The sequence below is a fragment of the Camellia sinensis genome, chromosome 8 (genome assembly GCF_055761805.1).
Source record: "Camellia sinensis isolate YWXY chromosome 8, ASM5576180v1, whole genome shotgun sequence".
NCBI classification, from domain to species: domain Eukaryota; kingdom Viridiplantae; phylum Streptophyta; class Magnoliopsida; order Ericales; family Theaceae; genus Camellia; species Camellia sinensis.
In genome coordinates, this window is record NC_138968.1 from 17493609 (window position 1) to 17519178 (window position 25570).

Genomic DNA, 25570 nt, shown 5'->3' on the forward strand with positions numbered 1-25570 from the left:
TTTTGTTAGTCTTTTCCATTCTTTAATCAATTTGTCCAAAATAATGATTAAGTCCACTAAATAAGAGGAAATACCAAACGAGAAGTGATTCTTAGCATGAAAAAGAGCCTATGTATAGCTCGGCTTTTTCGCGCCCCCCTTTGAAAACTCAAAAAGAAGCCCTACAGTTTGGACTCCCGCGGTTCTGAATCTAATCTCACAAGTGCAATGTGAAATTAATAAACACCAAAGAGTTTAAATCCGACAAATCATTTTGAAAAATTGATTTTGAATCAAAAGTGCCAAAATTAGACTGCTCTGCCAGATACAGAGTCGCCACCTAAATATTTTATTTTTGGGAAAATTTAGGAAACCCATGACTCATGCCATAGGCCACGTGTCCGTCAACACCAAAGTTGCCTCAGCTCGGGAACTTAGGTACGAGAGGGGAAGGTCATGAATTAAGCACCCCCGTTCGCCCGATCAAAGATCGGCCTCTACTAGTCGTGATATAATTTTTATAAACATTATGTGCTCTTGTTCCGGTTATTAAACTAGCATTACTATTTGATGCGCGCAAGCAAGTATAGACTAGTTTGCTCAATTTGGAACAATTCAACTCATGCTTGTTTGTGAAAATGGTTTGAATTTGCCACCTCAAGTGAGCTTAAAGTTTGTGGATTTGCTACCAAATATAGTGGGCTTAAAACTGATTTGCCACTCAACAAAGTGTGCTTAAAACATACATTCGTTGAATCGTTCCAATTCAAGCAACAAGCCTTCATCCACAAGCGTTCAAACAGTTTATCAAATAAACATTTAGCCTCATGGAAAGCATGCTAGACATGGAAACATTCACATTCATGCAAGTATGCTAAAGCATTAAAAACTCACCTAGTACTCCAAGTTATGAAAATATGAGTTAGAAAATTATGTATGCTTCCTAACTATACAAAGTGTCTAATGCAACACATGCGAAGAATGCAATTAATAGGCTCGGCTACTAATATGGCACATGATTCGATTTGATAACATGCAGTTAACATGTATTCAAAGAAGGTATTGAAATAACAATGCAGTTTGAATGATACGTCGAGCCTCAATGCATGCAATACGAATGAATGAATGCAAGCATGAGGTATGCTAATTGAAACATGTCCCTAATCTAACCATCAAAAGCGGTTAAGTAAAAAGGAGAAAGACGTGGAGTTGGAAAACATACACATTATTGCATTTTTGCTCTCACGAAGGAGAGTCCGAATGAATAAAGCAAAACTAACTAGAAACTAATTAGGGCTAAGCTAATTAAGCTAATCTAATTAAGCTAATTATTACAAACCAAATAAAAAGCTAAACTAATTATTACAACACTTGAATGAATTAACTAGTACGCTAACTAATTAATTTACAACACAAATGTAAGTAAACTAAGCAATTAACATTTTTGACTATGCTGCCACTACTCCGCCTCGGGAAGTGGAAGATGCACATGCTCAGTTTCCGCCCGAAAAGACCTCTATTTCACTCCCGAAAGCCTCTGTTAGTAGAGTTGACCATTTCCAGAACCAATTTGCTTCACCTTACCAATTCTTTACTGAAGTTTACATAAATGACCACAGCCGGCCATGGATGGATGCTGTCGACCATCTACCGGCCATAAAGGTGGCCTGCTGTCCATGAATGGTGGCCTGCCGGCCACTGATGCATTGGATCACCATGCTGCAATAGAGGACAAATAGAGCAAAAAAAGGGTATTTCTAGGGTTTGTTTGCACAATTCACCCCTCATTTTCATAAACAAATCCAAGGAGTTGTGAACTCAAGCCACAAACCACCAATCCAAGCAATTTCATTGCATGTTGGCTTTTGATTCAAGGTGTGCAAGCTCGATGAATGCAAAACAAGACACAAAAAAAAGACACCATCACCCTATCATGCATGATCAAGGGCAATGGAGACGTAAGAAACTTGACACATTTTATCACTTTGAGTATGAAATATCCCAATTTTCCTTGTGTTCAGTCAACATCTGATTGAACACACAACATATAAGTTATTATCCTGCTCGATTTTTACTTGCCACTTTTATTTACTCATTTTAATTACCAATCATTGCTTAATCAATTAAGTCCATTGGTGAGAGTTTTCTAAAGTGAAAGAAGTGTCAACCAAGGGGTGGTTTAAGGCATGAGAGAAGCTTCATGTCGTGGGTAATGAACCCTCAAAAGAGGATTAAACCATTAAGCATGGACCTCAATATCTTAAGCTTAAAGAATCTTAAGTTTGAAACAACCCTCAAAGTAAATTAAAGAGTGAAAGAAATGAGGGAGGTTACAAAGCTTTAGGTGCTAAAATGAAGTGTAAAACAATACTAAAACATGCAATCAACTCAAACAAGGGGTGTCTAATGGCCTAAAACACCACCCTTGTGAGGACCTTTACACTACAACCATGCAAAACAAGGCCCAACAGACCCAAACAGCCCAAAATAGAGCTAAAGCAGCATAAAATAAAGGCAAAAACATGCTGAAATATAGCTACAAAAAGCTAGAAAAACATGCCAATACATGGAGTTAACTAGGCTAGCAAACAAGACACAAGGAGAGAAGGCTAACCCCTCTAATTTTGGACTTCAAAACATGTTTTTTGCCACTGAAAATACTCTGAAATTCAATGGTTAAAAGCCTCAAAAAAGATGATTTGAAAATGGGAAACAAAGGTGCAAAAGCCTTAGGAGCAAGGAATAAAAAAGGGTGAGACACCCCCCATAACCTTAAATGACTTACAACACCAATTATAGCCCATTAAAACAGAGATTTTTACAGCTCAAAAATGGCCCAAAAAACAGCGAGAAGAAATAGAGAAACAAGTATGCAAAGTAAGCTAACAAAGCAAATATTATACCTCTTGAAGAGAAGAGTGATTCTAGGCAACAATTCAAGCCAAAACCAACTTGTAGAGCTCCAAGAAGGCCTCAAAGAACCTCAACTTAAAGGTGATCAAGTTTGGTTAAGGAAGCAAAGGCAAGAGTGTAGTGTAAGTAAGCAAAAGTGTACAGAATTGCAAGAGAGAGAGAGAGAGAGAGATAAATCTAGAGAGAAAGAAAATTTTGAGTTTTAAAATCTTCTAACCCAAAAACATAAGAGAGGGACTCCCAACATATAGAAAACATGAATTCTATACAAGGAGATCCAGCCCTCCACGTGTGGACAGATGCAAGCATTTGTGCAAACAGCTGGCATAGCTGGCATAAAATATCTGTAGAAAATACTGGTGACCGGCCGAGCATCAGTGATGGCTGGCAGACTAGAAGCACTGGCCGGTAGCCTTCACAGATGGCCGACAGGCCACCAGAGATTGCAGGAAGGAAAGACCAAGACATGGTAGCAGGGTTTGAAAGGCTCAAACCTGTGGCGTTCCACTGAGGACTTCAAGTGCTAGGCGAGCAATCGAACTTGTCATCGAATGTACCTGCAGGAATATCCAAGTCTTGAATGGCCGTAAAAAATGGGGTGTCTACACTATGCCTTGACGATGAACCTCCATAGAGATTAAGCCATTAAGCATAGGTCTTTTTCCCATGCCTTGAATAACCATCAATCTTTTAAAATAGCTCTCAAACAAAAGAAAAAGAAGAAAAGAGGGAGGTTGTAGATGGTTATGTGAGATTGATTATTAACATGGGACTCTTGACATGGAAACTAAATAAAGAAAAGATAACACAAGATATTCAAAGCATGGATAACATAACACCCTAAGTAAGAAAGACATGAGGAATTTTTGCACAACAAGGAAGGTATTCAAAGCATACACTAATTAAATAAACTAGAAAATCCCTAAAACAACCCCTAATATGTGAAGAACAGCGGCCAAAAATTATGTTTAAAGAGCAGAAAAAGGTAGGAAATAACAAGGAATTATAAAGTTAGTAAACAAGAGCAAGGAGAGGTGGTTAACCCCTCCATTTTTGAGAGTTTTAAACCATATTTTTTTTGTCTCTTTTAAACTCTGAAAATCAGTTTGTATGCCAAAGAAAAGGGTGTAAAAACAAGGGTGTAGTTATGAAGTGAGGTGCGAGAAAGGGTGTCAACCCTCTCTACCTTTGGTAGCTATTCAAACCCAAGTCTTAACACTTAAAATGGATTCAAACAAGAACAAAAACACAAGAAATAGGTAGAGATAGACAACAATGAAAGCAAGAGAAAGGTGGTAAGCTTATACCTCTTGAAGTGAACAAACTTTTGTTGCAAACCAAACTTAATCCAAAGGCCCTCTCAAGCTTGAATTGTGATTCACAAAGCTCAACCAAAGGTCCAAGGTCTTTCTCTAAGGTTGTATATGGCATATAGATATAGTGTAAGGATGATCAAATATCTCAAAGTTAACTTGCACAAGAAGAAGGAGCTCTCAAGGGTGATTTAGCTTCTTCGAAATTTTTCTAACCTCTAACACTGAGACTTCAAGACGTATTTATAGAATTTAAGCAAAATAGGTTGAAAATATCTTCAAAAATAGACAGTTGGCTGTTTCTCGCCCATAACAGTGTGTCTCGCCAAAGAGCTACGGTCGACCCCTAATGGCCACGGCCGGCTCCCAATTCATTCCCCTGTTCCTCTGTTTCAAACTCAGTGTAGGGCAGTATAGGGTTCAAAAATGAAATGATGGGATAGAAACAATGTAAATATGAAAGGTTTGGGATTGTTTCAAAGTTTGAGCTTAGATTTCTTCATTGAGAATTTGAATCACACACAACATAACTTTCATCATTGAGTGCATAGGACAGAGCGCGCAAGTCTTGCGGACGGTCAAAAATGGGGTGACCACCTGGGAACCATTTGACCAACCTGAAAGAGGTCTTTGACATCTTGAGATCATATTAGCTTCGACTCAATGCCTCGAAGTGCGCATTTGGAGTTGGATCTAGTAAGTTCTTGGGATACTTGGTTACCAGGAGGGGTATTGAATCGAGCCTAGATCAGATCAGGGTCATCCATGATTTGAAGAGCCCAACAACGGCGAAACAGGCTCAGATTTTGACTGAAAGGGCCGTAACCCTGAACAAGTTCATTAGCCAAAGTTTGGATAAATGCAAACCATTTTTTCAGTTATTAAAGAAAGCCACAGACTTTCTGTCGACAGAAGAAAGTGAAGTTGCCCTGATCGACTTGAAGAAGTACCTGACAACCACACTAGTGTTTCCAAATCCAGTACCAGGAGAAGAATTGTTCTTATACCTAGCAGTTTCAGACCATGCCATGAGTGTCGTGGTAATCCGAGAAGAGAAAGGTGAGAAAATGTAGTGCACTATATGAGCAAAACCCTGGCAAATGCAGAAACTAGGTACCTGCCTCTGGAGAAGTTAACATTGGCCCTAGTAATGGCCCCGAAAAAGTTAAACCACTACTTTCAAGCCCACAAGATTGTGGTACTAACTGAACATCGACTAAAGTCCATGTCGCAGCACGGAGACCTGACAAGCAAAATAGCTCGATGGGAAGTTGTAGCTCGTTTTCCGTGCTCTTTTTGGATACGACTGGCCCTAGAGTTCAGACTTTTGTCATTTTGAATTTGATTTCACAAGTGCAATGTGAAATAGAGAAAACACAAAAAGAGTCCAAATTCGACAATTCTTTTGGAAAATCGATTTGAATCAAATGCCAAAAATGGACTGCTTTGCCAGATTACAGAGTCGCCACCTAAATATTTTTGAAAAATTTAGGAAGCCTGTGACTCACGCCAAAGGCCACCTATCTGTCATCACCAAACTGTCTCGGCTTGGGAACTTAGGTACGAGAGGGAAAGGTTATGAATTGAGCACCCCACTCGACTGATAAAAGATCGACCTCTACTAATCATGGTGTGATTTTTATTTACATTATATGCTCTTGTTCTAGTTTTATTAGATTAACATTACTATGTGACGCACAAAATAGTCTAAACTAATGTGCAAAGATTGGAACACTTTGATTTCATGTTTGTTTGAAAATTGTTTTTGATACTCGTCACTTGAAAATGTGAGTTTGTACATTAATCAATTTGTCCTAATTTTGGCAATTAGCCTTCATCCACAGGTATATCAATTAAGCAATTAGCCTCACGGAAATATGCTTGGCATGGCAACACAAACATTCGATGCAATATGCTAAAACTCAAAATTGCTCACCTAGTACTCCAAGCCAAAACAAAGAAAAATAATTAGAAAATATGCATGCTCCTGATTAATGCAATATGACTAATACAACGCACACATTCATGCAATTTTTAATAGGCTCGGTGTCACGACCCAAACCCGCCCCTGTAGGTTTAGCACCGTAACCGGCCAGTAATCCGTGGATTACCAAAGGCTTCTGAACAGATTAGCAAATAATAAGGGGCTGCGGAAGCAATAATACAAAATAGACAAGGTCCAATGAGCTGTGATAACGTACATGGGACAAAACATTTTGAAACTTATATATAGATATACATAAACATGCCAGTCCAGATACACAATATTTACAAGGTATTTACAGAATGTACTTCCCAAGACCTGACTTTACAGAGCATACACAAAGACTAGCATGTATACAAAAATAGCCATGGCATTAGGCTTCGTTCGGAACCTCCTCAGGAGGCACAACAGTTGGCTGACAAAAACAGAACAGAAGGCCGTCAACTCTGGCCCTGGTCATGTGCCGACTCACCTACATACATAATATAAACTGTGAGCGAAAGCCCAGTGAATAATAATAGAGTAAAGGGTTTCAAAGAATGAGTTCGTACAGATTCAGAAATCATAATTCAAATTTGTATCAAATTCATCATTTGTCCAGATCATATACAGACAGAAATCATAAGTCATGATTAAGTTTACGTGATACATCCATTAGCATTAACAGAACAGAACAGAACAAAACGTATACATGTGAGGTTACGAATAACCAGTTCCATAAAGGAACCTTCGGATCCGGGCAACAGAACAGAAGTTGAGCTCCCATGACAGGGCCTCCGGTATGGGTAACAGAGTGCAGATAGAAATAAGTTCCATAAAGGAACCTCCGATACCGAGTAACAGCTAACAGATATCACATGATGCTAAAGATGTCACGAATATATATCAGAAATTGAACAATCATTCATTGTACAGAATATGTCATTTTGAAAAACAGATCTTGTTTTATCATACAGAAAGTAGATACAGTTTGAACATAACTTTACTAAGTTATTACTCACAGTTGGCCTTGAGACAAACAGACGGAGCAGATTAGTCAGACAGAACGCGGCACGTAACCTACATAACACATAACAAATACACACTTGAAACACACGTTCTAATTGTATAAATCTTACGTCGATGGCTCTTAGTGTGTTTCTAACCTTTAATCCTCATTAAAAGGTCTTAAACATGGCCTAGGAATGCCTATGATGGAATGAGGATGCAAACATGCCTTGAAAACCATTTCCTAAATTTTGCTGAAGATAAGGTCCACGCTCGAGCGTGGATTACCCCACTCGAGCGAACATGCAGATGTTGGAGCTACGCTCGAGCGTGAACTTCCTCGCTTGAGCGGACTGTAAAATCGACAAAAGTACTGGATGCAAGATTTTCACGCTCGACGGGCGCTTGACCAACGCTCGAGCGTGAGACTCAGAGTCTCGCTGGAGCGTGGTTTCCCCCGCTCGAGCGGACTGCAAAACACACAAACTTCTGGGTATATGCATTTCACGCTCGAGCATATACTTCCACGCTCGAGCGGAGTGCACGTACTCAGAGTTCACGCTCGAGCGTAAAGTCCCACGCTCGAGCGTGGATCAAATTTCTAGAAATTCCAGATTTGATCACCAAGCTCAAATTCGACCTTTAAAGCATCAAACTCAATTTTCTGGGCCCAAAACTTTGGAAAACACTTAATAACTCATGGAACAATATGTTTAAAAGATCATTTCAAGAAATCATGGCCCAAAAGGATATCAATTTTGCACAAACTCAACTTAAATTCAAAATCAATTTATGAACATCACATGCAAGTACATTTTTGAGCTAAAGCTCTTCAAAACATGATCAAATGCTACCAAATCACATAAAACTCATTGTGTTTCCAAAATCAGAATAGACTCAACACATGCATGAAGGAATTCTCAAAATAAATCTCTAAAATGCCATGAAACATGCATGCATGCATGAATTCATTCTTAATTCCCCACCTTTAATTCAATTCACATGTTAATTCGCCTACATAACTGATTTCAAGCATTAATCAACTAAATTACAAGGCTAGAGACTAACATTCTTATATGAAGTTCTCAATTCCTTATGGTTAGAGATGTTCTTAAGCAAACCACCAAGGTCTCCTAGCAATTTCTCCTAATCCTCAAGCTTGATCCCAATTCCTTCCCTCTCTCACTTTCTCCACGTTTTCTTCCTCTCAAAACTCAAGTGTGATTAAGAATGACTAAAGGAGGTGAGTGGGGCTCAATTGGCCTAATAAGTGGTAATGGTTCACAAATAAATAAATGTCATTATTTTAATCAAATTTAATCGTTCCGAACCGAATTTTAATTAAGCCTATCATAAAATTCTATAAATTCTAACTAGCACATAAATCAAGTCAATTTCTGATTCGAATGCCAATAAGGCTTTCAATTCGCAAACCAAAACTAAATCGTGAACAGATCTTTCTACGCCTAACAAATATAAACACAACAATGCTTAATTCAAGATTCAACTAAATTTCTAATTAGGCATAATTAATCATGGATTAGCTTTAATCAGAGGTTGGGGTTGTTACACTCGGCTATTAACATGGCATATGATTCCATTCAAGACATGTGATAAATCACATATTCAAGTAATGAATTTAAACATCTAGTTAGTATGATGAGCCGAACCTTGGATGCATGTAAGACAATAGATGCAAAGCATAAAGATGCTAATTTGAATAATGATGTTCTATACTAACCATCGTAAGCAAATAAGTAAAAGGGAGAAAGACGTGGGGTTGGAAGACATGCACATTATTACATATTGGCCATCGTACAAGAGGGTGCGAATCAAAGTCTGAGTGTCCGAATTAAACTAATTATTACAAAACCAAACAAATAAATTAAAGAATTAACTAACTAGCTACTCTATTACAACAACGATAAAAATGAGAAATAAACTAGCTATCTAAGTTAATTAGCAATAACAATTACAAATAAACAATAATAATAATAATCATAACAATAATTACAACAAGACTTGGAGCATTAATTTACAACAATAATGCAAGCAAGGATGCACAAGGGTTACATGCACAATGTCCAAGAACAACTCTGTCTGCCTAGGCCTGCTCATTTTCACCTTCAACCACTGCCCTCTGTTTTCTGCAAAACATACTACTGACCAAACATTGATGGTCGGCCGCGCCATAATGGGGCCCGACCGAACCTAAATAAGGCTGGTCGTGCCTTAATTTTATGCAAAATCCTGTTTTGTGCTTTGAAGTGAAAACAGTGCAGACAGAGTTGTTCTAAACTCTGTTTGTCCCTCTCACACTTTTCTGTCATGGGAAAGCCTCAAGAGAAGGTTAGAATTGTTTCCAAAACCATCAATGAGCAAGTTGATTGCTTGATGATTTCGGATACAATTTGGACAAAGATTAATAAATGCAATGAACAACAACCACCTCTCCTTCCTATCATAAAATTAGCTCAAAGAGAGAGGTAGAGACGCTTCAAGGTTCATCAAAACATCATGGTTGACGACCCTTGACACAATAGACTCGGCATAACATCCGGCCGAACCTAAGCAATATAATCCATGTTCTTTATGTTGGTTGGTTTATTTTAAGCCAAATTCATTAGTCTTTGCCATTCTTTAATCAATTTGTCCAAAGTGATGATTAAGTTCACTAAATGAGAGGCGAGAAGTGCTTCTAAGCATGAAAGAGAGACTATGTCGTTGACGATGAACCTCCGTAGAGATTAAGCCATTGAGCATAGTTCTTTTTCTCATGCTTTGAATAACTATCAATCGGTTGAAATAACTCTCAAACAAAAAAAAAAGAAGAAAAATAGGGAGGTTGCAGAAATGGTTATGCGAGATTGATTATCTAAAATGAAACTCTTTGCATGAAAACCAAGTAAATAAAGCTATCAACTCAAATTGACTTGATGTCTAAGGCCTAAACATCCGAAGCCATGAGGACTTACAACACAACAAGTATGATATTCAAAGCATAAACTATTTAAATGGATTAAACAACCCATAACAGCCCCTAAAATGTACAAAAAACAATAGCTAAAAGCAAGAGAAAGTAAGTAAAAAGAGTAGAGAAAAAGCTATGGAATGAAGCCTAAGGAGGGGTGGCTAACCCCTCCACTTTTTAGAATTTTAAATCACATATTTCAGCCCCCAAAACAGTCCAAGAACAGTTCCAGCCCAAAACAATGGCTAAAAGTGTTTTTAAATAGCACAAAAAGATAGACAAAAGCAAGAGATATAAAGCTAGTAAGAAAAATCAAGGAGAGGTGGTTAACTCCTTCACTTTTGAGACTTTTAAACCATGTTTTTCAACCCTTTTAAACTCTGAAAATCAGTGTTAAAAAAAATAAAGAAAAGAGTGCAAGAACAAAGGGCATGAGCTATGGGATAAGGAGTAAGAAAGGGTGTTAAACCTCTCCACTCTTTGGTAGCTCTTTAACCCCAAGTTTTAGCACTTGGAATGGATCCAAAACAGTATAAAAACTCAAGAAAAAGATGGGAAAAAAAATGGAAATGAAAGCATGGAAAAGGTGACAAGCTTATACCTCTTGAAGAGAGCAAGTTTTGGTTGTTGATCAAACTTGATTCCAAACACTCTCAAGGTTATGAAACATGGTTTGAAAGTTCAACAAAAAGCTTCAAGAACAAGCTCTAATGGTGTATGTATTATGTATGTATAGCTAAAGAAGGTTTGAAGGTCAAAGGAGGAGGGAAAATGGAAGGAGGGGCTTTTTAGCTCTTCAAAGCTTTTGACAATTTTACTAACCTTGAATTCTGAAGGAAGAGGCTCTATTTATAGAATTTGAGCCAAAATGGTCAAAAATATCTTCAAACAAAGATATTTGTTCAATTCCCGTCAGCTGTTTGTCTGGTGCCATTAAGACCCGGCCGGGCCCCAAAACCAACGACTGGGCCTAAAAAGTAACCCAGGAAAAGTTTTCGTTAAGGCCCGACCGGGCCTCAATGAGGCACGACTGGTTCTAAACGGACCCGGCCGAGTCTAAAAATCTACATTTCAGGCCCGACTTCAAATAGGCATATCTTCCTCATCCGGACTCGGTTTTAGGTAATTCTTGAGTCTAAATTGAAGCCCCAGAAGTCTAATTCCCAATGGTGGTAGCCTCACATCTAAATTATAAGTGTGCAAAGAGATATGATTATTTTAGTAAAAACTACTCATTCTTTCTCAACGATTTGATGCTCAACTCCTTCCTCAACTAGTTTGTTTCCCTCATTTCCTATTTTCTTCAACTCCAAACCTATAACTAAGATGTTTTAAATATTTTTCAAAGAGTTCACCTCCCTTCCATATATCCCCACTTTGTCATTACTCGGTTTACCGAAAAGTGCAATGTTTTAAATGAAATGCGAGTCTCGAAACATCGTAGAAACATTTGGAAAAATGTTTTGAAAAGTGGGTTTTAAGGTCTAAAATAGTTTGGCCAAAATGGGGTGCAAGGTTTGGGATTAGAGCTTGAATCCAAATTTCGTCGCTGAAGATCCGAACGATTGCACAGTGTAACTTTCATTATCGGGTGTTTGGAATAAAGCGCCCGAGTCTTAAAGATGGTCAAAAATGGGGTGTCTACGATTGCCCCTCTTTAACAGAGCTCAAAGTCATGAAATGGTGTGAGTGAATATCAAAGCCCGAAGACGACCCATTTTGACAAGGTCGTAAGACTTGGGCAAACAAACAAAATGCAGATGCGGTTGGTCGAACTCGAAAGTTGCCTACGTATCCCTTTGCAAAGAATCAAACCAGCATAGTTCAGAGGCAGGATACAAAATGATACACAATGCAACGAAACAGTGCAAATGATATACTATGTATGTATAATAATCAAACCACGAGCAGTGTTTACCACACAAATATCATAAAGAAATGGAGATGAAAATCAAACTACGTTTTATATAGAAAAGAAGTGTGGGCACGAGCCAAACGACGCCAAACACGGGCTAAGTGCCTACATGCTCAATACTAGCCTTAGCGCAGCATGGATGCTTACACATAACAAAACCATGTTTTAACGTGAAAGGGATGTGAGCACCTGCAAAACTATGTTTTTCGTAGAAAGAGAAAAAGTAAAGGTAATTAGGTAGCATGATATAAGTGAGAAATGATCTGCAGGGGAAAGATAATGATCCTAAATACTGAATGTAACAAGACAAAGTACAATGCAATGAATGCAATGGATGAAGTAAATAAGGGGCGCAGGTTGAACCACGTCTTACCTAGAAAGGGCATGGACACAAAACAGACTACGTCTAACACAGAAAAGGTGTCGACACCCTCAATACTAGCCTCAGCGTAGCATGGCTACTTACACATGACAGAACCATGTTTCAAGGAGGAAAAGATATGAGCACATGCTAAACTAAGCTTAACATGGAAAGGATACAGGTAATAAAATGGTACGATGTAATGGGTGCAATGGGCAATGCGAGATGCATGAGATGGATGCTATATGGAATGTGATAGAGGTAATGGATATGATGTAGTAGCTGGGAAGTGAAAGTACCTTACAGGGGCAATTGGTGATAACTCACCTTACGCTGTTTGGGGGCTTCCTCTTCTTCTTGGTTTTAAGGCTTTTCCTTCATCTTGCTCTTCGAAACCACAGGTAGTACTTTTTTTCCTAGCTATGCTTGAAACTTTCCCTATTCTTTAACAAGGTGATAGGTTAGGTTGGTTCAGTATCCAAAATTGAGGCGCATACAAGCTACCTCAACCTATGGGATTGCCATACAGATTTCAAGCTGAGGATACACCCCTAGGTATTTAAACTAGATTTTAGTCTCAGAAATTCCAAACCATTGGTTCTAGGTGTCGCCATTTGAACTCTAGTTTCCACCGTCTCAATTGATCTCTTAGGAACTCACTACAAACACAGTCAGGTGGCTATACCAGACCACTTGAAGCCGTTCGGACATGGCAAACACCAAAGGAATTGCACCTCTAGAGGATTTGAGGTCTCCTAAACCCAATGAGTGCACAAAACAGTGCGAGTGAGATGCACAAAACAATGCTATGAAAGTGCACAAAACAGTGCGAACTCAAAGTGCACAAAACAGTGTGATACAAGGAGAATGCACAAAACAGTGCGATGCAAGGTGTACAAAATAGTGTGAACTCAGGGTGCACAACACAGTGCGATGCAAGGTGCACAAAATAGTGTGATACAGGGTGCACAAAATAGTGCGGTGCAAGGTGCACAAAACAGTGCGATACAAGGTGTATGCACAAAATAGGGCGATACAAAGTGAATGCAAAAAATAGTGTGATACAAGGTGCACAAAATAGTGCAAACTCAAGGTGCACAAAATAGTGTAAGACAGGGTGCACAAAACAGTGCGATAAAAAGTGAATGAAACATTGCTATGAAAGTGCACAAAACAGTGCGAACTCAAGGTGGACAAAATAGTGCGAGACAGGGTGCACAAAATAGTGTGATACAAAGTGAATGAAACATTGCTATGAAAGTGCACAAAACAGTGCGAACTCAAGGTAGTGTGAGACAGGGTGCACAAAACAGTGCGATACAAAGTGAATGCACAAAACAGTGCGATGCAGGGTGCACAAAATAGTGCAATGCAAGGTGCACAAAACAGTGCGATGCAGGGCGAATAAAACATTGCTATGAAAGTGCAAAACAGTGCGAACTCAAGGTGCACAAAACAGTGCGATGCAAGGTGCACAAAACAGTGCGAACTCAAGATGCACAAAACAGTGCGAACTAAAGTGAATGCACAAAACAGTGCGAGTAAGGCGAAGATGTATGAATGCAAAAAACAGTGCAATGCAAAGTGCACAAAACAGTGCGAACTCAAGATGAATGCACAAAATAGTGCGAACTAAAAGTGCACAAAATAGTGTGATACAAACTGAAAGATGCATGGTATGTAGAGGGAAATGAGCAGTACTTAGAGTAATGCGTCATGTACCTTATGAAATGAGTGCAGGGCAACTTGCCACAATTTATTTGAAATCAACTTGCTACAACTTATTGAAAAACACTGCGGAAGGTAAGTCGACGAAACAAAAACAACCAATCATGTAATTCAAATCACCCAGAATGTATAAGCATGTATGCATAATCCAAAGCACATGTATTAATCAGAGGGAAGACGGAAATCCCGAGAGAGTTTTGAAATATTTGGAGACAACCTTTGAAAGCTGTATCATAACATAATCATCATGGGGGTAAGCCCACCCTAATCCAAGGAAAAATGCCCAACAAATGGCTTTGAACGGATGGAGAGAAAGGTTGGGTTCATGCCCCTTGTTCAATTGATGACCCGATCAGATGCACTGAAAATTGCCCCTAGTCTCCAATCATTGGCCACCGGTTGGGTTCATGCCCCCTATTCGATAGGTGGCCCGATCAGATATACTGAAAATTGCCCCCAGTGTCCAGCCATTGGCCACTGTTTTCAACATTATGTGGGCACATGTAATGGGGATCATCAGATCCTAGAACGATTGTTAACCAATCAGACTCATGCTTCTCTTCTGTCCTAGTATGTTGAGAACTTACTCCAGTCTCCTCTAAAGCAATAACGGATTCCTCACATACACTTTGCAATGATCATGAATGTAATGCCCCTTATATGGGCACACTCAGTTTGTTTATAAATTCCACACATGGACTTGTTTTTGAGTTTGGAGTGAACATTCGTGTATGGAATTTTGGCGGTGCCACTTTGTTAAACTTTGAGCGACAGACACGCTAGGGTGACTCGATGAAGAGCACAAACTGAAACAAACACCAGGCATGACACAACAGAACTCACAACTGACCCAAAAGCAAAAAAGGGACTCAAGGTAACTAATAATTCATAGTGCCCCAGTATTACTCATGTTCTCTTTAAAACTCAATTTCGCAAAACCCGAGTTTTGATTCATTTTTTGCTCATGTTAGAGATTCAACTGATAAGTTCAAGTATTGAAAATTTCTCCACTTGTCAATTCAAGCTAGTTATTTCTTGCCCAACGCAAGTATGATATGTGCAGCAGTCGGTGTGGCTTTTGGATTGATGCGAAGCTGACGACGTGGATTGAGCAAGACGATTGAGTCGAAATGGATAAGACGGATATGGTTGAGACCGAACTTCAGGATGAAATTGCCTAAGTATCCCAAGAATGGGAATCAGGTCAACGTCGTTCATGGCTAAGGCCCACTTGGATTTTGACACTCTCCTTTTGCGCTCTAACTTTTGCCAAAGTTACCTCTTCAGGTTTTCAACCTTACGAGTTCTATTTATTTGATTTCTCATTTTTCATGCTCTAACTTTTGCCTAGGTCTCCCTTTCAGGTTTTCAGCCTAGCGAGCCTCTCAAGGATAGTGTTACAACATTTGCAGTGAATTTGATCAATAGTCATCCTTGTTCATCCTTGCCCTGACACTGGAACTGGCTTCGCCTTGATTTGAGTTTGGTTCTCCATTCTTTTATGCATGCCTTCTTTATTTATTTTGCTTCATTTTCAGAGTTAGTTCTTCTTGCAATGTGGTACTGGGCATTGGCTTTCCCGAATTCAGACGACAGTTCCCTTCCTCATAGTTAATTGGATTTCATTCCAATGAATACCCTTGGCTTAATAGTTGACTTCTTTTCCTTTTTTTTTTCTTTTCTTTTTTCCTTTTTTCCTTTTCTTTTCCTTTCTTCTTTTTATTCTTATTCTTCTTTTTTCCTTTTCTTTTAGGTTTCTTTTCTTTTTCCTTTCTCTTTTCTTTTCTTCTTTTTGGTTTCTTTTATCCATTTCTTTTTGAAGTAATGAAAACACCAGGGAAAGAAATTCTATGATTGTGAGGTCTGAAAAGCTATCTTGTACTTTCCCAAAATGATCACCAAGGTAAAGAAAAACCTCAAATAGTGTAGAATACCCCACACAATTCTGAATTGATCTTCGCAAGTTTGCAAAAGAAACAGTTTAAAATTTGGAAATCATGAAGGACTTTGTGCCAATAATTCAGAATCCACTCAAACTATTTAGGGGATCTTTCTCAACACTCGTGCTTATTAATGGAATCTCATTCAAAAACAAAAATCAAAGATTTTTTCATTTTCATAAAGGTAACACATGCATTACTATGAGCATAATAAAATGATTGAAAACTTGACTCCCTGTAGACCCCCCATTTTTTACCGTCCTCAAGACTTGGACGCCATCGTTTGAACACTCAATGAGCATCCATGCTCGTGTTCGTTTTGAGTTCCTGAAGGTCTTGGCTGTGCGCCTTGCCTTGAAGCCTCTCAACTTCTCTGTTTTGTGTTTGGTTGTGGACCAAGAGCTTGTGGCTTTGTTTCTGAGGGAAGAGGGTGGCTTGTTGGCCAGCCTTACGGCCCATCGGCCAAGCCTTATGCCCATCGGCCATGCTCTCTTTCCATCAGCCATCAGTGGTGGCCGGTCGGCATCACTGATGGCCGGTCAGCCCCTTTAATGGCCGATCGGCCATGTTTTTTGGCCGAGGCCCTTTTCTTTGCTTTTGCAGATATTTTGGTGCCAGCTGTGCCAGCAGTTAGGCATAGAAAGCATCCTCCATACACGTGTATGGAGGGATTGTAACAAGCTTCTAGCTTGTCAAACAAGCTTGAGGCTTGTGATTCTATATAAGGGGAGGCTCCTCTTCCCTTTCAAAGGTTCAAAATTTTAGATTAACGCAAAACATATATCTCTCTCTCTCAAGAACTCTCTCTCTCTCTATATATATATATATATTGCTTGAAAGTGAGTGTTCTTCACACATTTTACCTACAACCCCTTAGCCAAACCTCTTGACCTTGGAGCTGAGATTCCATAGGACTTGTTTGGGCATCCTAAAGTTGGTTTTGGCTCAGAAAAGCTGCTGGTTTTGCTGTTCTTCAAGGGTAAGGCCTATTATCCTCTTTAAAGCTTTATTTTAATTGCTTGTTTGGCCATTCTTGCATGCTCTTTTAGGCCTTTCTCTCAACTATAAAAAGTTCTATTTTTAAGTGTCAAAGATGGTTGTTTGAGGCCTTTTTTGAGTTAGGGGTGATCTCCCCCCTTTTGTGGCTTGTTTTGCTTTGCTTTGAGTTATCTCTTTAGGCCTTTGAGATCACCTTCTCTTGGCCTTTTAACCACTGAATTCCAGAGGAATTTTAGTGATGGAAAGTGTGTTTTGAGGCCCCAAATAGGAGGGGGTCATCCCCTCTCCTTGTGCCTTGATTGCTTGTGTTGTTGGCTTAACACTTTGGCATGTTTTTCTACCTCCTTGAGGCTCTATCTTAGCATGTTTTAGGCATTATTTTAACATGATATAACTCTGTTTTGGGTTGGTTTGATTGCCTCTTGCATGCTTCACACTCTTGTAGTGCAATCCTCTTAGTTAGCCTAACATGCCCTATGCTTTGGACCACCATTTTAGCATATTTTTGGCTCCACTCCAGCATGCTTTTACTCATATTTTGGCATGCCTTAGCTCTAATTTTGGTCGACAAGGTCACTTCTTTCATGCTTCTTACACTTGTAGTGTAAACCTTGCTCACTAGCCTAGTATACTTGGTGCTTTGGCCCATTATTCTAGCATGTTTTGGCTCCACTCCAGCAAGTTTTTACTCATATTTTAACATGCTTTAGCTCTATCTTGAGGCTTCTTGGTCGTAGGATGCTTGTTATGCATGCTTGTAGTGCAATAGCCTTGAATAGCTTTGAGTTTTGAGGTATCTTGCATGCTTGGCTTGAGGTATTTGCATGTCTTGGCATCATTTGGCATGTTATTTCAGAGCATATAGTATTGTCACACTTCCATGTTTTTCACTCTTTAAGTGCTCTTAAGAGTTGTACCTTTATGCCTTGTTTGTGAGCCATTGCATGAGCATCATTTTCTTGCCTTTCAAGCCATCATTTCAGATCATTTTGGCCACTGTTTTGGCATGCATAAGGTCTGTTTGGTGTTGGTTTAGTCCATTGAGCATTTTGTTGCATGGTCTTAGTGTTGTATCCTTCACTAGTGTTTAATGCTTAAGTGTTCTAGTATGTTGTGTATGAGTGTTTGCATGTTAGCGTCTTGTGCATACCACTTTAACATGTCAAGATTAGCATGTTGTTTGCATGTGTGTTGCATTGCATTGCATTGTGTTTGGATCGGATGTTGATCCAAACACGAGAAACGAGGGGCATTTCATACTTGAAGTGATGAAACGCGCCTTATTTCTTTGTCGCTGTCCCTCTTGATTATGCATGATAGGGTGGAGGCCTCTCAAGTCCTATGTGTTATTTGTGCATTCATCAACATAGTGCAAACTTGACTCTTTGGCCATCATGCATCGAGATGCTTGATTGGTGGCTTGAGAGCCAAGAACTACACTTCTTTGAGCCTGAGACATGATAAGGAGTGTGGTTGCACACACATTCCCTTGTAAATACACTGACATGCCTCTGTTTGTGCTCTGTTACAGCAAAAGGAGAAATTGCAGGAAGTAGTGGCCGATCAGCCATCAAAGCTGCCGACCGACCACCAAATCTGTCGATCGGCTATCAGAAGTGGCCGATGGCCATCAACTCCGGCCGATGGCCACCATCTCTGGCCGATCATTCTTCAGCATGATCCTGAGATGGGTCAAAAGCAATCTGGAAGTTGGCACAATTTTCAGAAGTCCAAAAGAGTGCAAATAGAGGCATCATGAGGCACGGTAGTCGATTTCCGGGAGGAGGCCGACCGAGCATGCATGTCCCTCATCCTTTAGGCCAGTTACTCGCTTTTGTTAACTTAGAATAAGTTAGCTATTTCATTCAATTATGCTGTAATTAATTAGCTAGAATAGTTAGTTAATTAGTTGGTTTGTAATAGTTAGCTTAATTAGCGTAGCTAGTTAGCTCTCTTCCATTCGAACCCTCTGTCGAGAGGGAAAATGTTGTAATAAGGGTGCATGTGTGTGTGCATGTCTTCCAACCCCCATTTCTTTCTCCCTTTTACTTACCACTTTTGATGGTTAGTTTAGGGCATATTTCAATTAGCATACCTTATGCTTGCATGCGTGCATCATTCATTTGTCTTGCATGCACCGGGCTCGGCGCATCATACAAACTGCATTGTATTTCAATACACTTTCTTGAATACATGTATCAAGTGTTGCATTCATATGCCATCTTAGCTAGCCGAGCCTATTTTAGTTACATTTTGCATGTGTTGCATTAGGCATTGTTGACATAGCTAGGATCATGCATGATTACTAACTAGCTTTTATTTTGGCTCGGAGTACACTGTAAGTGTTTATGTTTTAGCATCTTGCATGAGTGTGAATGCTGCCATGATAGCATGCTTGCCATGAGGCTAATTGCTTAATTGATTAATTGCATGAATGCCTATGGATGAAGGCTTCATTGCTTAAATTGGAACAATTCATCGAAATGTGAGTTTTAAGCCCACTTGAAGTGGCAAATCATCATGTTTTAAGCCCACCTTGTTTGGTGGCAATTCCGTGCTTTAGCCTACTTGCGAGTAGCACTTCCAAACAATTTTCAAAAAAACAAACATGAGATGTTTTGTTCCAAATTGAGTGATTTAGTCTATACTTGTATGCTGCGCATCACATAGTAATTCTAGATTAATAACCGGAATAAGAGCGCAAGTGTTTTCAAAAACAACATATCATGTTAGTAGAGGCCGATCCTCTGATCGGGCGAGCGGGGGTGCTCATTTCAGGACCTTCCCCTCTCATACCCAAGTTCCCGAGCCAAGGCAACTTTGGTGATGACAGACACGTGGCCTTAGGTAAGAGTCAAGGTTTCCTCAATTTCCTAAAACAAAATATTTAGGTGGCGACTCTGAAATCTGGCAAAGTAGTCCATGTTTGGCACTTCTTGATTAAAATCGATTTTCCAAAACGATTTGCTGGATTTGGACTCTTTGGTGATTTATCAATCTTACATTGCGCTTTGTGAGATTGGATTCAAAACTGTGATAGGAGTCCGAACTGTAGTAGCTAGAACCACAATTCACGCCCTCTCCGAAAGGGGGGCGGGCAGAACGAGTTCGGGCGGTCTACAGTTTCTGGCGACTCTGCTGGGGATTTAGAGAACTTGACTCAAATATCATGATATGTTGTTTTATCTACACTTATGTGTTTCTTTGTATTTGCATTGGTGCGCCTAGGACACCGTGTTTGCATATCGGAAGCCGTAAAGACCATTCCAAACTAGGACAGGTTGCTTACCCGATTGGAGGTTGTTTGAAAACCGCTACGTGCATAGTGAAACCCTAGCTCCTGGCAAGATAGGACAGGGAAACCCTACCCCTCCATAGGGGTGTTTTGGCTCTCACTTGCTTGCTATGTGCTTTTACAGTGTGTCTCTACAAGAATGCATGAATCAGTTTGCAAGTCTGAGAATCAGTCTGAGGATATCAGTGTTTGGGGGTATCAGATTTGAGCCAGTGATTTGGGGGCACCGATCAGTGTTTGAGAACAGTTTTTTCAGCTTGTGATTATCAACTGTGTGTTGTGTTTATTTAAGTCGAAATGTTGTTCGTTTTTCTGCTTGTTGTTTCCTTATTTTGCTTTATTTATCTTTTTGCAAGGTAGTATAGCATCATTGCTTCCGAAGAGGCAGTTTCCCCTAAAGCACTCTGGGTTAGAGGTAGAAGGCTTCATCGATCCGAGGATCTAGTTGATGGACAATCAGTGTTCTTTTCATTACCCTCGGTTACAAGACGGAGGACAGTTAGGCAAAGAGTATCGGTACAGCAGTCGTTGGTTCAGCGATCTTTGTCCACCCCACCAATGAGTAGTCGAGCTGAGGTCTCCATTTTTACCATAGAGAGAGATACACCTGTTCAGTTAGATTAGCACTTTATGTCAAGTATGGAGGACATGGTGCGTCAGCTCCAAAAGACCATGCAAGCCATGCAGCGAGATGCTACTCGCCAAGCAAAGGTTGTCGTACGTCAGGCAGAGATTGTGGCTCAACAGGTAGAACTGATTGCCAGGCTCCAGCAACAGCAGCAACCATAACAAGCTGGAGCATCTTCTTCGCATCCACCCCCGCACCCACCTAGAGTTCCAACACTCGGGGATTCTGCAAACGTCCTGGAAGATACATACGCTCCAACAGGACCAGTTCTACCATAGATTTCAAAGACATCGGCCTTCTCAACAGATACATCGTTTGAATCTGAGATGGATCCAACCGCTCTGAAGATGAGTAAGCTTGAAAAGTTGTTTCAACAGGCCTAGGGGGTCAATTCCATTCCAGACATAGAGGATGGTTACACTGATTCAGCAGTAACATTTCCGGACAGATTCAAGATGCAGCATATAGACCGTTTTGACAGTTCTAGCGATCCAATGGTTCATTTGAGGCTATTCTCGGATATTTTGTGCCCGATGGGCTTGACGAGACTCCAGAAACTATCACTCTTCGGTCGGACCCTGTCGGGTATTGCGGCCATTTGGTACGCCAAGCTGGAGGACTCAGTGGAAAGGAGTTGGGAGGAAATAGCTGAGGCCTTCGTTGCTCAATACTCATACAACACCCAGATTGAGGTCACAACCCGTGATCTTGAAGCGACCAGGCAAGAGCCGAAAGAAGGCTTTTCTGACTTTGTCACTCGATGAAGGGCCAAGGCCTCCATGATGACAACTCGACCATTGAAGAAGGATCAGATAAGGATGGTTGTGCGCAACCTCCAACCCAAGCTGATGCAGAAAATGATGATCTTACCCCTCCCCACCTTTGCAAACTTACATGAGATTGGGGTACAGATTGAGGACGCTATGAAGTAGGGTCTGATCGACCAAGATAGGGAACAGCCCAAGAGGGTATTTACACGCAGTTCGAATGCAGGCACGAGTAGTGCTGCAGCTACCAAAACTTCTGATATGGGCATGGTCACCACCACCACTCCAAAAACACCTACAACTACACCCTTCACCGATGCGTCCGGAACCAGCTCACAAACAGCCAGATATCCACCCCGAGGCCAGAGAACCTTTACTCCACTGTACATGCCTTTGTCCAAAGCTCTGGGGGTTCTAATCAGGAAAGGGCATTTGAAGCCCCTGGAGCCGCGGCCATTACCAGACAAACCTCCTTCCTCCCATAACCCAGCCAAATACTGTGCCTTTCACCAACAACACGGTTATGACACCGACTCGTGCTACAGACTTCGTCATGAGATTCAGGATCTCATTGACAATAAGGTGATTGCGCCTCCAGAGAAGCCGAATGTCACTACCAACCCACTCCCACCACATAACCAAGCTCCACTACCCAAACACATCAACCTGATCCAAACCACGGCCATTCCATATGACCCAAGCATATATATCACACCCTCCCACCTACCCAAGCCTGAGGTGTTCATCGCAGACAGCACAGACTTGTACATGTTAAGCATCTCCCAAACCCAACCTGAACCGGTGGTGGTGACTGTCGAAGACAGAACCGGGATGACTTTAGAGGCAGATGGGAATGTTGATTTAGAGTCTGAGGGGTCTGGGAGCTTTACGTATAACCCGAGTGGTTGTATCACATCAACAAATTAGGTTAAGCCGAGGGTAGAGTTACCAGCTGAGGCAAAAATCAGTGTGGTTCGGGAGGATGGACCTGGTCAAGGGTTAGACGACCTAGAAGAGCTGGAAAAGGATATTGCCAATCTAAAGTTCTTCAACGAGCAGGACCTAAGGGATGTGAACATTAACTGGTTCGACTTGGATGGGTCAGCAGAAAATACTGGGTGGCTCAGCAACGAGCCAAATGTTGTTAAGGTACCTCAGCTAGAACAAGGGCAATCAGAAGCCGGAATATCAGCGGTGGCCAGAATGGCCAAGAATCAGGAGAAATCGCCGGAGAGCACGGGTGCGAAGAATTTTGCTCGGGATCCAGGCAGTTTGAGTACAGTAGACATTGAATAGGAGGCTGCACTGAAGCGTCTTGAGCAAGAAAAGATCGAGGATCTTGAGAGGGCTAGGAAGGCCAATGCCCCTGTTGTGACGAAATGTGTTGTGAGCACAGAAACAGTTGCAATGGGACTGGACAGTTGTTTGTCAGTTGCCGACGGGATGTGGTGGGAAGACGACGACTTACGTCTTGCCCACACCAACGAGGACTGGGGACAGAACCAACCAAATGACACTTGGTATGTTGAGGAGGTTGACCATATGACCAGGAGTGGGCGGTATTTCAAGCCCCCACACTTGGACTAACTGGAGGCATCCGAGAAGGACAAAGAAACGGAGAGGCAGAAGGAAAAACTGCTGGAGGAGAAGGCTGTACTGAAGTAGCTTAGGAAAATGCAAGCAGACATCTCCATCTAGGGACTGCTTATGGCCTCGAGGGTTCACAGACAGGCTGTCCTTTCTGCCATGGACAAGGCAAAACTTTCAATTGATACCACACCCGAGCAGTTGGTAGGGCTGGTTTTCCCGGGAGGAGCTTCCCCGATCTTGACGTTCACCGACAAAGAACTACCGCCTGATGGCTCAGATCATAACAAACCACTCTACATCTCTGTGGAGTGTAGAGAGAAATGGATACCGGTGGTCTTGGTCGACACGGGGTCCATAATCAATGTATGTCCGTCGAGAACGGTGTATGCTATCGGGTTAAAGCCCGCGGATTTTGTGCCTACGACCCAGGTGATACGAGCCTATGATAATACCAGCCGAGAGGTGATGGGGACCGTACGGATTAAGACTCATGTTGGTCCAGGGCAACAGGACATTGAGTTTCATGTCTTGGATGTTCCCGCAACCTTCAATCTACTCGTTGGGCGGCCGTGGCTGCACCAGGTGAAAGCCGTCTCTTCCACCTTACACCAAATGCTGAAGTACCCTCACAGGAAGGGGGTGGCAATTGTTTTTGGAAATTCTTTGATACATCCGCCGTCAAAGGTTTCTACACCAGTTCTGGAGATTGAGTATGGCACGGAGGATGTATTTCTGTCAGGATTCACCCTAGTTGAGGCCCGGGTTGTACAAAATATGCTAGCTGTTGATGAGGGGCTATATGTCAGTGAACAATCTGTCTACCTTATGAACAAGCTTCAACACATGCCCGAGATGGGATTGGGGCGAAGTGGCTGGAATGGCGTTGCAGCATCGGCCGAAGTGCCGCACAACCCATATACCTTTAGCTTAGGTTATCTGCCTACCAAAGAAGATTGGGCGAGAAAAGGAAGAGAGATGGCCGGAAGAGCCAAGGCAAAGCAAGCCGGCCGGGAAGCATACCGACCCATCCAAGGGACCCTGAATGAACGCTTTGTCCAGGAAGGGGAAGACTTCCCATTCTGCGGCTTTCCGGAGCCCTGGATAAATTCAGAGCAGCGGCGCTTGCCTGGCTTCAAAATCTTTTTTGATCTTCAGTTGTCCGGGGATGAAGTTGCCTAGGAGCAGATAGACCCACCAGCTGAGGCTGAGCAGTGCAAGAAGGAGGATTCCGAGAGCACAGAAATTGAGATGGGGGTAGCATTGGCTTGCCTCCTCTCAGATCCTCAAATCGTACCGGAGTGCTTGGAGGATAACTTCTTAGGTTCCATGATCAGGGATGAAACGGCTGTGGGCCCATCTTCAGGCATTCTTAATACATCCAGCGCACCCTCCCTCATCTGGCAATACGAGGAGGGCTTTTTATCGAGCAGTTCTGGATCAGGTAGTGATCCAGAATCTGATTCCACTGAGTCTGTGGAGTTGGAATCAGATTCCAGCTCTTCTGAGTCTGAGTCCTGTATTCTTGGGAGTGATAACCCGGATGCCACCGTCCTGTCCAGGCCGTCTTTTTCTTTTTCCTTTGAGTCTGTTGTAGCAGAGGAATCAGGCAGACTGGATGTTATTAATGAGAATGGTACGGCTGTGGCTTCCAAGTACTTTTTTGTGCCTTTAATTTATTGCATTAATCAAAACTTTCAAAATTTTGATGAAAACGACGAGGAAGAAATTCCTCCGATTTTATAATGTTTGATTGATCAAGAGCAGGAGAGGTTTGTAAAACCTTTGGTTGATGAAATCACCGCAATTAATGTTGGTACTGAGAAGGACCCGCGGCTGGTCCAGATCGGGTCCACGTTGTCTTCGGAGAAGCGCCAGTGCTTAGTCATTTTATTAAAAGATTTCAAAGATGTTTTTGCGTGGTCTTACGAAGACATGCCTGGAATCAATCTTGAGATTATACAGCACCAGATCCCTCTTGACCCAGAGGCCCGACCTGTTAAGCAGAAGCTCCGAAGGATCCACCCGAACTGGGCTCTGAAAATCAAAGAAAAGGTCACCAAACAGATCGACGCAGGGTTCCTGTTAGTATCTGAGTACCCAACTTGGTTGGCCAATATAGTTCTGGTGGCGAAGAAGGATGGCAGAATTCGGGTATGTGTGGACTTCAGGGATTTGAACAAAGCCAGTCCGAATGACGACT